Here is an 8,970-nt window from a genome sequence, read left to right as displayed (position 1 = left end):
TCCTTCTCATCCTCACTGTTTTTACTCCACTCAAGTGGAAGACATAATATCTCTCACAGTATTCTGTGCCCAGTTTCTGTTTATGATCTTAGGCGTCTCATTCTGCCAACAGTTTTCAATTCTTCCCTGATGCTAGATGTTAGCCTTTTATGTGCATAGTCTTTCTCCATCACTGTAAGATTTATTGTCCAAATTTCTCTCCTGAAAACACTCTTTCTTTTTCTGAACAGTGGCTTTGTTATGGTTTGTTTATTTGTTTTAATACTGTCAGGAGTCTTGTTGCTCAGCATTTACTACTTTTTATGATTAAACATACTGAAAAATGAACTATACCAGATGTCACGTAGCATCAGAGCTCATATCAGTGCAGACCTTGAGCTAAGTATAATGGCTCATGCCTGTAAGCCCAGTGCTTGAAGGGCTCAAGCTGTAACATCATGGGACTGAAGCCAGTCTACTACATAGTAGAACCTTGTCTCAAACAAGAAAATGAAACTGAACTGAAATATATTGCACTTACCAATTTTCCTAACACTTAGTTTCTACTGTGCATTTTCCTTCTTTAATCCAGTTTCCTGTTGTTGACTTCATGACACAAGATGTTATTTGCTTGTTATTTTCTTACTTACATGACTGTCCTTGAAGTATGAAAAAAACAATGACTCCTTCAACTACGCTTTTAACAATCAGTTTTAACCTAACTTTCTGTATCACTGTGTGGATATTTTATGTGTGCGTGTGTGTGTGTGTGTGTGTGTGTGTGTGTGTGTGTGTGTGTGTGTGTGTTGCTGTGACTAAATTACTTGACAGAAATATCTTTTTTAAAAAATATTTTTATTTTATAATTAATTTAATTTTACATATCAGCCATGGATTCCCCTGTCCTCCCTCCTTCCACCCCCTCAGCCTTCCCCCCCAATCCACCCCCATTCCCACCTCCTCCAAGGCAAGGTCTCCCCTGAGGATTCAGCCCAGCCTGGTAGATTCAGTTGAGGCAGGTCTAGTCCCCTCCTTCCTACATCAAGGCTGAGCAAAGTGTCTCAGTATAGGCCCTAGGTTCCAAAAAAGCCAGCTCATGCTCCAAGGACAGGTCCAGGTCCCACTGCCCGGGGGCCTCCTAAACAATTGAAGCTAACCAACTGTCTCATTTATCCAGAGCCTGGTCCAGTTCCACAGGGGTATCTCAGCTATTGGTTCACAGTTCATGTGTTTCCACTAGTTTGGCTATTTGTCCCTATGCTTTTTCCAATCATGGTCTCGATATTTCTTGCTCATATAATCCCTCCTCCCTCTCACCAATTGGACTCCTGGAGCTCCACCTGAGGCTTGGCCATGGATCTCTGCATCTGCTTCCATCAGTCATTGGATGAGAGTTCTATCATGATAGTTAGGGTGTTCGGCCATTGTAGCTGAAGACCTTCTCTCCAGCCCCCACCAAGCCCTGTTTGTCTGACAGCCCACATATAAAATAAATACACAGATGCTTTTATTATTTAAACTGATTGGCCATTAGCTCAGGTCTACCATTGTCTAGCTCTTACTCTCACACTTAGCACATTTCTATTAATCTATACTTTGCCACGTGGTTCATGGCTTACCAGTACCTTACATCTCACTTGTCATGGCAGCTGCTCACTGGTCCCTCCCCTGCTTTCCTCTTCTCCCAATTTTCCTCTCTCTTAGTCCCGCCTATACTTCCTGCCTGGCTACTAACCAATCAATGTTTTAAATGCTTTACAATGCATGTAAAAATGTACATAGGCTTTTAAGAGAGAATATATATATATATAGTTATATATATATATATATATATATAGTTATAGTTATATATAGTTATATAAAGAAATACATAGTTTTAAAAAATAAAGTCTTTAAAGAGACAGTAAAAGTAGTATAAAAAATTATCCATGTAAAGATGGATATTACACAGAGAATCTGGAATGTGTTGTCTTTGGGATTTTTAGTTGCAAAAAAAGATTTGATCATAAAAGCTGTTGAGTTAAACAAATATGTAAATTTTAAAAGTACCTTGACTTCAAAATTTGGATATAAAGATATGTTGCTTTGGAAAAGAGGCTCTGCTTTTGTTTCCACAGAAAGCCAGAGGCTATGGATTTGTTCCAGATTAATATACATCATGTTTGACCAGCCAAGATCCCCTGAATGGTCTCTGATGATACCATGGCCCAGATGATCCAACATCCAAAACAGTTTCATGGCAACTGGCTCAAACGATAAAACCTCACTGACTACTCCATAATCCTAAAATTTTCTTTGTGTCCCCATAAGATATAGCACCCCCATCCAGAAGGAAATAGTAATAGAACTATGCCCAATTCCCAAATATATCAAGCTGGCTTTGGAGATTTGGAGATGGAATTGGCTCGCTCCATCTCTAAACCCAGGCATATTGATTAAAAAAAAAAAAAAAAATGGTTAAGAGATTCTTGTGTCCCAAGTCAGAAGATCCTCTGGTGTGGGACAGAGAAAAACCAATATTTTTATTTAAATCAGGTTGATTATAAATGAAATCTCTTTCTAAAGAAGAAAGGGGGATATGATTTAGATATAATAGGATGAAAAGTTAGATTAATGAACTTTTAAAGAGCAACAACTTGTTTAAAATGTTTTACACTGGTATAGATTTTACTCTATTGATACAAACTTAAAGTTAATTTTGTTATACTGTGTGCATATTTCTACTCTTGTTTAAGACATTATGTTTGTACAGCTCATTTAAAATTGTAATGGATAATTGAAAAATTAATAAATTAGTCATCTATGATAATCACACTTGTAGCCACATTAGTTAAGTCTTCTAGGTATATATAGATATATTTCAGATAGATAGGTAATCTTCAAATACTTCAAAGACCTACAGAATATGGCATTTAAAATATTTTAAAAATGTACACTTTCTGGACAATGGGACATGTCTGCTCCTGACAGCACCGATTTACTTCAGAGAGGAGGATGGGCATTGAAGACACTCCATATGGAGTTTATCTTCACCTTGACAAAAATAACCATTTGGACAAGAAACTGTTCTTGCCTGGACTGCTTGATCGACTGGACATGAAGGACCCATAGAAAGGTGACCACTGAACTTTGCTTGACAAAACATTCCTTCAGGTTCCTGCTTCACAGAGGAAACTGCCAGACATTCTACAAGACACTGAGAAAAATGACTGAGAGACTCTAGCCCTATGGGCTGAAGACAGATGCCCCAACTTTACAAAGGCACATTAGGTGACTGTCCAGGGTGCCAGCTGTCTCTGTCTACCCTGCAAGACTCCCGAAAGTTGCTTGATGTGGTTGAAGACTAGATAGGTTTAATTTTCCTTAGTTATGGTAAAAGATAAATTAGATATGAAACCTTAGACTCATAAATATAGGATAGATAGAATAGTTTGTTCAATTTTGCCAAAACAAATAGACTAGATATTGTAACTGTATTTCTTGCTTGATAATTGTTTTGTTATATGTAATTTTACTATGTGAAAGTTAAAACCTTCCTTTAAAAAAAAAAGAAAAGGGGAAGTGCTGTGGATATCACTCTGTATTAGTAAAACACTGATTGGTCAGTAGCCAGACAGGAAGTATAGGCAGGACTAAGAGAGAGGAGAATTGGGAGAAGATGAAGGCAGGGGAAGAACCAGTGAGCTGCTGCCATGACAAGTGAGATGTAAGGTACTGGTAAGCCATGAACCACATGGCAAAATACAGATTAATAGAAATGGGCTAAGTGTAAGAGTAAGAGCTAGACAATGGTAGGCCTGAGCTAATGGCCAAGCAATTTTTTACTTATACAGAGCGATATCCACTGCAGGCCATCCAATCACGAGAGTAGGTCAGCTCAGGTACACTCTCGCCCATTGCCAGTAGTCTATAGTGGAGGTATTTTTGTGGATATCTGGGGACCTCTCTAGCACTCTGCTTCTTCCTATTCCCATGGGGTCATCATTTATCATGGTATCTCTTTCCTTATTCTCCCTCTCTGTTCCTGACCCAGCTGAGACCTCTGACTCCCCTAAGATCTCTTTACCCCGACCCTTCTCCTCCATTACCCCCTGTCATCCCCAGTTTGTTCATGTAGATCTCATCCCTGTGTCTTTCTTAGGGTCCTCTTTACTAGGTAGCCTCCCTGGAGTTGTGAGTTGAAGTCTGGATATCCTTTGCTTTACATTTGACAGAAATATCTTAAGAGAGGAAAGGTTAGTTTTGCTCTAGAGTTGCAGAGGGTAGTTGTCCATCCAGCAGATAAGGCATGACATAGTGGATAAGCACATTTTGTGAGCGGATTTAGTAGCAGTTCTTTGGCATGGACCTTGACAAATAAACCAATGAAAGTTTGGTTAGTATAATCACAAAGAGCATTCTCCTAATAAGTTAAGTCCCCTGGCCAGGCCCTACTGTCTAAAGTGCCCATACTGTCCAACTGCCCAAGGCCTTCAATATAGTATCACCAGGCCAGGTGTTGGTGGTGCACACCTTTAATCCCAGCAATTGGGAGGCAGAGCCAGGTGGATCTCTGTGAGTTCAAGGCCAGCCTGGGCTACCAAATGAGTTCCAGGAAAGGCAAAGAACTATACAGAGAAACCCTGTCTCGAAAAAAGCCAAAAAAAAAAAAAATTGTATCACCAACTGGGGACTAATTATGGAAACATGAGCCTGATTGAATCCTATCAGAATCAAATCATATATTCCCGCCTGTTAATCCATTCCCCATTTCTCCTTCAGTTAATTTCCTGTTTTTTCCATGTTCTCCATTACAGTAAAACCAAATATGTTATTCTTTTTTTTTTTTTGATTTTTTGAGACAGGGTTTCTCTGTGTAGCTTTGCGCCTTTCCTGGATCTCACTTGGTAGCCCAGGCTGGCCTCAAACTCACAGAGATCCACCTGGCTCTGCCTCCCAAGTGCTGGGATTAAAGGTGTGCACCACCACTGCCCAGCTCATGGTTTTCTTAATAAAGTCTAAAGTGTCTTTATACAATTGTCCTTGATATTCACTTTCAGCATCGTATAATTATATTCTGCAAAATTTCAGTAATGTTGCATATTTACAAGTAAATAAAGAAAGTGGTGGTAAAATAATTTGGTCTGGAAAACTGTTGTATGATTTAACCTTGCCATGTGTTTTCTAGCACCATTTCCAGGAACTTGTTCTTAGAAAATTTAATTCAATCTATACAATACTGGTTTGTAATTATCAAAATGTGGTACACTCTTACACATCTATTTTGAGTCATATTCAGTATTTTATGGTATTGTCCTTTCTATTTTTTTTAACTATCAGTAATATCCATTTTTTCTATGGAGATCAGTCACCAAATTACTCTTCTAAGCATTTTTGGGAGGGTTTAAGACAGGGTTTCTACGTGTAGCTTTAGAGCCTGTCCTCATTCTATAGATCAGACTGGCCTCAAAATCAGTAATCTGCCTGCTTCTGCCTCCTGCATGCTGGGATTAAAGTCATGTGCCATCACTTCTTTAAGGTATTTTTTTATTCTAAATCAAAATATTAAACCTGCTTTATAGTCCTATAGTGTTTAGTATCAGTATACACTAAACCAGTTAGTCATACCATATAAGAAATATTATTAGTGAAAGTGAGCTTTTGGGGATTTCCATGCACACCTTTATTTGCTCTACAACAGTATATGTATGATGAACTAGTTAATCTCTGGCATTGTACATGAGGAAGAAGAGGCATGGAAACGGATGAGCACCTCTACTACAGGCAGAGCAGAGAATAGCATGCATGAACTATATTTAATTCTTATATTCCATAACAAAATGTATCATGAGACAGAGTGAGTTACACTTTGAAGTGACATATGAGGTGGTTAAATACTAAATGATGTCTAAGAAGTAGTTTAATAGTCATCTATTTGTATAACTGTGTAAGTGATTATTAAGGATACTTCATCCCTTTGATTGATGTTCACATGTGACCGCATATCTGAAGTGTAAATTTCTGTACAAACTCATATATAGTGAACTTAAACACTTTTTTATTGTCCTTATTTTCTGTCCTTTTCACAGGCATGGAAAAATTTAGCAAAGACAGGTGTTGTTAATGTGTTATGTAGACAAAATTATCTGGGAGGCTGGAGAGGAAGCTCAGTTGCCAAGTGTATTAGCTACTAACACTGCATTAATACTTGGGATTTATGTGGTGGAAGGAGAGAATGGAGCTTTCAAGAGTTACCCTCCTACATTCAAATACATGCCCATTACCAGGCATTTGCCCACCCTTCCCGCAACACATGCCCCCCCACACATACACACGTATACATACACTATACAAACATACACACACACACACACAATACACACTTACATGTATACACACAATAAATACATACTTAAAATATTCAACAGAAAAGTAAATTTTAAAAAACACCAGATATGGAATTTAAGAAGACCATGGAAGACATAAAATGCAATCGTGTTGTTCCTCTCCAAGAATTTTTCTATTTCCTTTAACCTTCAGTGCCTTTGTTTTTGAAGATGAAATCCTTCATCTTTCACTGGTTTACTCTTTGGAATAGATTTTTGGGTATGCAATTATAACTGAGCACAATAACCTTTGTACATTTGCTATTGCTAGGTGATGAACTTTTTGTGCATTGTGATAACATGAGAAACAAGATTCTGAGTGAAATGTTGCAATATGTTCATTGATAACACCCCCGGTTTACTGTCTTTGTTTTCTTCCTGTTTTTATATATTTTTATTTATTCATTTTTATTAATCAGGGGTGGCTGAAATAAAAATTATAATTGAGTTTCATCATTATCAGCGTTTAGGAAATGGCTATAAGAGAAAACTGGCCAGATAACTATTATTGCCTCGTACAGTACATTTAACTGGTAAATAGTTGCCATTCATAAAACAGAAGAGCCCAGAGACTCTGTCCAGAATGTTCAATTCATGGTACATTATACAACATGCCTCTTCATGGGGAGAGCACATAACACATAATTATATGAACTTCTTGATTTCATCATACAAAACAAGAACAAAAGCACTGCCCATGCATCTGTAAACGTTCACTATGTACCCTTGGAAAGAGCTTTGCTTCCTTAATCACAATCAATCTTCCTCTAGCAGGTAACTGTGCATGTATACATATCAGTTCCTTTCCCTTCTGGCTTCATCATCATACCATGGCCAGCAACAGAAGTGACAGTCTGTGCAATCATGCAGCAGCAGATGAAAATGTGAATATTCTTAGGATCTGGAAGCATTCCCTTAGCAGTGTCATAGATAACTGAAGTATTGCTTGGTTGATGACAACACCCTGTACTGACAAATCAAAGCATTGGTACAGGCCCATATAACCATCAGATTTTTAGATCTTAGATCTCACCAAGGCCTTTGAATTTCCTTTCAGCTCCAGCTTTGCCCCCATGAGCTGCTAAATGGGTATGAGAAAAATCAAGAGGGTACACCAAGCACAAGAATGTGGAGACATTGACATCACCTGATGCCAGGTTCCAAGCGAAGTAAGCATGAGTACTCTTTTCCACACCGCTTGGAAATATTGGCTTGTATTTGTCTTTGAAGACAAAGTTAAGAGTCTGGGTGGGGATCTATCTAATGACATTGGCTAGAGTGCCATGTCAGAAGGACAGGATCCCTGTTCCTTAGAGATATGAAACACAAAGTCTATAATGCCCTTGTACTGCTTATCTGTAATGATTTGTTTGGTGGTCTCCTGCACCTGCAGCAGAAGCTTGATCTGCTCAATGAGTGTTACTGCCACCTAGGAGATGGTCTTGGTCATTTCACCTGCCAAAAGGTCATTGGCAAAGGACAGAGTGGCATCTGTAATGTTGAAAGAAAAAGAAAAGGCAGGTGAGTGCACGACAGGACTGGGTTGTCAACTGGCTTTGACTCCTGAACTATAACTGTCTTTGATTTTAAAGTAATTCTCATACATGGATACTCTTTTAAAGTCATATGTAATGAAAAATCTGGAAATGAAGTCATCAGTGACAGATGGTAGAATTGTGATAGTCTAGTCCCAGCATTTAATGTACTGTGTATATGTTCTTTTTATGAAAGCTAGTCATCAAAACAAAGAAAAAGAACCATGATCTCTTTGCATAAAGGCATTTGAAGCCTGTGTAAACATTCAGCCTCTTCACAAAATGAACACTGAGAAATTATGCCTAGAATTTAAATCCAAAGCTATAGTATCATTGCATCTTGGTATGCTGTTTTAGCTGGTATCCCTGAGAGGTCTGCTCTTTTTTGAAGGGAAATAGTAGAACAATGCAGCTGGGTAGAGGGAATGGGGGAGAGCTGGAAAAAAAAAAAAAAACGGAGGGGAAGAGGCAGTTGGTATGAAGTATATAAGAGAATAAATAAAAAGAAAAAATATATCTGTTTAAGTGACAAAAACTGGATGCATCCATGACAAAGTTTAAAATCTTCATGGTGAAAATGAACATAACTTAACAAATTAAAGGCCATTTATGACAAACATGTAGATTGTATTATACTAAAAGGAGAAATCTCAAAAATATCCACCAAAATGAGAAATTAGAATACTCACCATTTCCACACTCTCATTTAATATAGTGTTTAAAGTCACCACTAGAAAGTAAGGCAAAATAAACAGCAGAAATGAAAGACGTAAAATAACCCCTATTTGTAATCATAACTTCATATAATTAAGAGATCAGAACAACTTTAGAACTGATATGTACTTTTCATAAAGTAGCAATACACAGAATTTACATAGAATATTCAGTGCTGCTAAGTCTGGCAGCATTAGCTTCAGATCTCAGCATTTAAGAGGTAGTGGCAAGCAGTCTTTGAGTTTGAGGCTAGTGTGTTCTACAGTCAATGCTATACCAGGCAGGGATACATCTTCAAGATCCTGTCTCAAAAATATAAATATATAAATGAAAGACAATTTAATACTCATTCCCATCAGATTTTTTTTCAAATGGGT

General features: G+C 37.8%; 1 pseudogene; it reads right to left on the bottom strand.

The window, feature by feature from the left end:
* Nucleotides 1-6,989: 6,989 nt before the first annotated feature.
* Nucleotides 6,990-8,585, bottom strand: LOC118590797 (annotated as a pseudogene).
* Nucleotides 8,586-8,970: the final 385 nt, after the last annotated feature.

This window comes from Onychomys torridus, chromosome 9, assembly GCF_903995425.1.
Source record: "Onychomys torridus chromosome 9, mOncTor1.1, whole genome shotgun sequence".
Classification (NCBI taxonomy): Eukaryota; Metazoa; Chordata; class Mammalia; order Rodentia; family Cricetidae; genus Onychomys; species Onychomys torridus.
Note: the sequence above shows the minus strand (reverse complement) of the source record. Positions and strands in the feature narration are given on the sequence as shown.